This window comes from Bidens hawaiensis, unplaced genomic scaffold (genome assembly GCF_021521415.1).
Source record: "Bidens hawaiensis isolate Kalapana, Puna unplaced genomic scaffold, B.hawaiensis_p1.1 tig00033134_1, whole genome shotgun sequence".
Taxonomy (NCBI): Eukaryota; Viridiplantae; Streptophyta; class Magnoliopsida; order Asterales; family Asteraceae; genus Bidens; species Bidens hawaiensis.
The window spans coordinates 85,855-91,788 of NW_027505278.1; positions in this window are offsets into that span (position 1 = coordinate 85,855).

Sequence of the window (5,934 nt, forward strand, 5' to 3'; positions counted from 1 at the left end):
TTGTCAGCAAGCGAAATTGTAAGGAAAGGTGCATGTTCCATATTGAACTGTGTATGCTTTTGCAAAATATGCTTCCCTTGTAGCCAATCTCATTTGGTCATTTATCTTCTAAAAATATTAATTCATAAACAAACTTAACAAAAACTGTTAAATAATTAAAGGCTCCAAAATAACCAATAATAGTCTAATAAGAATAACTGAACCAATTAAGAAATCGATGGTTCAGTATATTGCACATGTGTAATATATGTGGAAAATGGGTAATGTAATGTTGATGCAAATGTTTGTGTATACTAGGGGTGTGCACATTTAGATCCGGCCCGAAAAGACCCGAACCCGGACCGGCCTATTTACCAACTTATAAATTCGGTCTTTAATATCATGCCCAATCAGTTTCGGGCCGGGTCCATTGAATACCGAATAACCGATGTTCATTGAGACATTTCATCAAACAGTTGGAGAGTGCAGTGAATCAAACAATAAATTAAGCCTATATTGATCAATTAAGCATCCAAATTGAGAAATCACATTGTTATAAGCAGTTATAAAAGAAGAATCTGGGAGAACATTCAACATATACTTCAAATTAAAAAAAATAAAAATATATAATCTTGCATGAAGGTAACCGCACCTGCTGAAGACCTTGGTAATGGATTGATACTTTCAATTGAATACTCTCCAAGGATCATTGCCTTGATTCATACAAGATTGATTCAAATTATTGAAGGTTTTTTGTTGGTTTCAGTCATATGTGCAAAGACCGATAGACTGATTGTTTAAAGACCGATACCTGATCATTCCCATCGATTCATGCTTAGGTCTTGTAATTTCAGTTGGATCGGTCCTCGGGCCGGGTTGGTCTTCATTCGGGTTGGGTCGGGTTATACACTTTGCACACCCCTAGTGTATGCCATATATATGCAGTTTGTTAAAAGATGATAATGTTCGGTGGTCGCTTATATGCAATAAAATTTGTAACTGGTGAGGCACTCGTAAATATATTGCGTACGTGTAACATATGTCTAACTCGCTAGGCATTCATTTAGAAACTTAATAGCAACAATAACCTGTTGGAAATATGGACCGATTCGCTTAAGTCAGCGTGACCGACCGGGTTGTGACCCGTGAGAGTTACACCTTGGGTAACGAACTAAAAATCCGCTTACATGGTTTAACCGGTAAATGACGAATATAACTATGACGGAATTATCATTTATAATGGTTATAAATGTTATAGTTTATTTACTAAGTAAATAAACTTGTTCGGGCTTTAAATGAGTTGGACTTTGGAGGCCCGGTTAGGTTTTAATAATTATATACTTATATATAATAATGTTAACCTAAATATGGCTAACCAATTAAAAAGCTTTCTGCCGTCACCAAACCAAAAACTCCAAAGAACTTGGAGCTCTATACTCCATGCTAAATATTGTTGTTTGGTGATTCACGAAAAGCAAACCAACTGCCGAACAACATCACCGCAGCACAGTCATCGCCGTTGTTTCCCGCGCCGCCACTTGCTGCTCGTTTCTTGCTGCTGCTGATCGGAAACCGCCGCTTCTACCGTCAAAGGTTGTCGCCGCCGCTGTCCGGTTACGTGTTCGTCACCTAGCATCGTTCGTTGAACCTTGGTGTCTCAACCGGTTATTTATTAACCGAGGCAAACTTAAATATATTGTCGGTTTACAGTTATATTTATTTTGTTTGGCTCGTACTTGTATCGTATGTAACCGGATCCTGTACGGTTCCGTTTATTGGTGATTACTCTTTTTTTTGTATTCCGCTGCATATTCATTTATTAACTTGATTAATAATTATGAAACCTTTATAATTAAAACCGGGTTTAAAGGTTAAACCGTTGACTGATCACCACTGGAACTCAACAGTGGTATCAGAGCCTTGGTTACAACATATGAGTCGAATCCGGTCTTTTCTCCGGATCTACATCATAAACTTCAAGCTAGTTGAAGTTTTTGATCTAGATATGTTTTTTGAGCAATCTTGGTTTGGTCAATTTTTATTTATTTTATTTAACCAAAATATTGCTCAACTTTATTTTTTATTGAATATGTAAATCTGGCCCGACCCTGTTTGTTTGGTTGAATAGTTTTTTGGTTTTTGGCCATATGGATGGTTCAAAAGTTGTATTTATTTTTCGGTTTTATTTTATGGTTTTTGGCCACTTTGTTGGTTCAAAATTGTAATAGATAGGGTTTAGTTTTTCATTATTTGTATTAGTGAATATTGTAATGAAGAAGACCCGAAGGAAAACCGAGGACGAGCTCGTCGAGTTCTTGAAGTCAGTGGGAGTTAGCAAAGATGACCGGATGCACCAGGAGTCCATCCTTGTGGTTGTTTGTGTTGTGACCCCTTGACCTGATTGGTCTTGCTAATAGGCTCTAGCAAGACCAATCACCTTTTGGCCATTTAAGATTTATATATTCTTGTTTGCTATTGTGGTTGCTTGCTTGATATTAATAGGTTATAATACCACCAACCTAATACCAAATATATTAAAATAAATTTTTAATCAACCAATTGAGTTTTTGCAAAATTAAACGAAATTTGATTTTCCAAAACCTTATAACTTAATAGTTTTCTATTAACTTAAAAATGGTTAGACGTATCGCGAAAAACTTAGTTTTTTAATAGGTTATTTAAAACTAAGTGTCCTGAGAGATGAAATGGTTCATCAATTCGTCCCGATAATAAATACAGTAAAATTTGACTTTTACTCTATTTGGTAATTTTAAAATTAATCCCAATTTAAAAATCAATAGTTTATGCCAATCCTACTACAAGTCACACTTGAGGCATACTGCGAAATTTCGAGTGTTTGGAGCTACAGCACCGCACTTGTTTTCTAGCCTATCCCATCAAGGTGAAAGTGTTTCGTTGACACATCCGACCCTTTCACACGTCACTATACTAGGACAACTATTACTTTACTCTCTTGTTACGTGCTAAAGCTGTCTGGAGACTTAAAGTGGGCAAAGATGAGGCTAAACGTATCTATACAGACAATCGTTGTCTCTATAGGCCTCATAACCGAGAGTTGTGCTCTATTCACAATTGACAATCATTGTCAATCTGCCCAACCACTTATTAATGTTGTGTGCTACAGCTGCCTTTAATAACTGGAAGCCAGATTCTCATACGCCTATTTCATTAATGTTATTGGGTCATTAATAATAGGATTACAACATCGAGAATACTAATTAAATTTACTTTTGCTTTTTTAATCAGATGTCGTCAAATGAAATCACACCCTACGCCCTTAAGACTATCCTTGAGAAGGATAAACTGAAACGGTACCAACTTCATCGAATGGCACCGCAACTTAAGACTAGTTCTTACAATGGCAAAGCGCCTGTATGTTCTTGATGGACCTGTTCCAAACGAGCCTGAAAACAACATAGCCGCTGCTCGAAAAGCTCTTGACAAGCATAGGGATGACTCGGCTGAGGTCTCCTGTATTATGCTAGCCACCATGACTTCTGAGCTTGCTAAAGGCTTAGAAGAGTTTGGTGCCTATGAGATGCTGGAATAACTCAAGGGCATGTTCCAGAAACAAGCCCGTCAGGAATGGTTCGATACCATGAAACAACTCATAAGTTGCAAGATGGTAGAAGGGTCTCCCGTCAGTGCGCATGTTCTTATGATGAAGGGGCACATCGATCAGCTTAAGAAACTTGATTATCCCATGCTTGATGAGATGGCATCGGATTTCATCCTCAACTCTCTCCCCAGCTCTTACAACCAGTTCGTAATGAACTTCAACATGAACCGCTGGGTAAAGACAGTGCCGGAGCTGCACAACATGCTCAAAATGGCTGAGATGAACATTCCTTCTAGGACCAATCAAGTTCTGATGATCCGATCTGCTGGTGTAAAGAAGCCTAAACCCAAGAATCAGGGTTATAAGGTAAAAGACAAGAAGAAAGTTACTGTTGCTGCCAAATCTGCCACCAACACTAACAAGAAAGTTGCAAAGGCACCACCGCCGCCTCCTGAGGAGCGCCAGTGCTACAAGTGCAACAAGATGGGGCACTGTATGCGTAACTGCCCCGAGCATCTAGCTGAGCTAGCAAAGAGGAAGGCCAATGGTGAAGGCTCTTCTCGAGGTATTTCCATATACGTTATTGAACTTTTCACTGTCTCTAGCAACACATGGGTATTTGATACCGGATGTGGTTTCCACATTGTTAATGTCTTGCAGGAGCCTGAGAAGTGGAAGAAACTGAATAAAGGCAGCATGGAACTCATCGTTGGAGATGGGAAGAGAATACCAGTTCTGACAACTGGAGTTTTTCTTTTTACTTGTCCATCTGACCTAGTTTTTCCTTTGAATAATTGTTTGTATGCTCATGGTTTGACCAGAAACATCATTTCATTTTCATTGTTGCTTGAATAAGGTTTTAAGTACGTTTTTAATGGCATGGCTATTTCTGCTTACTTAAATGATATCTTTTATTTTGAGGCTAAACCTCGAAATGGTATTTATGAGATTGATGTTCAAACTGAAAATAACGTATATCATCTTTCAAAACATATCAAGACTAGCATCAATGATACCTTTCTATGGCATTGACGACTTGGCCGCATAAGCAAGGCAAGAGTTAAAATACTCCAATCCGAAAGGATTATTGAATCCACAGGATCTGACTCGTTTGATGATTGCAAATCTTGCTTAGCTGGCAAACACGCCAAAGACTCCTTCACTCATAAAAGTGAACGAGCAAGTGATCTGTTAGGACTCATACATACTGATGTATGTGGACCTTTCAGAACCATGACTAGAAACCATGAAAGATACTTCGTTTCTTTTATCGGAGATTATAGTCGATACGCTTATGTGTACCTTATGAAACACAAGCACGAAACTTTTGAAAGGTTCAAAGAGTTTCAAAACGAAGTGGAAAAACAACTTGGTAAAATCATTAAAATGCTTCGATCAGATCGAGGTGGAGAATATCTCAGCTCAGAGTTCATCACTCATCTAAAAGAGCATGGAATTGTTTCACAGCTCACTCCACCTGGCACACCCCAACATAATGGCGTGAGCGAGAGGAGAAATCGAACTTTGCTAAACATGGTTCGATCGATGATGTGTAGAACTAACTTGCCTCACTCCTTTTGGGGTTATGCCCTTATGACCGCCGCCCGCATTGCCAATCTAGCTCCAACTAAGAAGATAGACAAAACCCCATATGAGATATGGCATAAGGGAAAGAAGCCCAAATTGTCTTACCTTAGAGTATGGGGATGTGATGCTTACATCTCAAGTGAGTCTGATGACAAACTTGATCCCCGCGGCGTAAAAGTTGTTTTCGTCGTATACTATAACTAAAGCGGTTATTATTTCTTTCATCCTAATACAAATACGATTTCTATCGAGAGGAAATGCCACTTCCTTGAGAAGAAATTTCTCAATCAAGGAACTGGAGATAACATTGTCGATATTGAAGAAATTCAAGAACCACAAACAACCACTGAGGAAGTTGGAGCGTCTGATCAACAAGTTGTTGTTGCTGATACATCAGACGTGATCACGAGCGTTCGCAGAAGTAGTAGGACTCCCGTACCAAATTCTAGATACTTATGGCATCTAGATGGTCCCGAAGTCTTATTAGTAGTCGAGTCTGGCGACAAGCCTACTAACTACAAATCTGCTATCTTGGATCCTGAATCCGAGAAATGGCAAGATGCCATGAACGCCAAGATGCAATCCATGCAGGATAACCAAGTTTGGAACTTGGTTGAGTTACCCCCCGATAGCCGGGCAGTAGGGAGAAAATGGATTTTCAAGAGAAAAACCGACATGCATGGAAATGTGCAAACCTATAAGGCACGGCTAGTTGCGAAAGGTTTTACTCAAACTCAAGGTGTTGACTATGATGAAACCTTCTCGCCCGTTTCTATGACTAAGTCAAT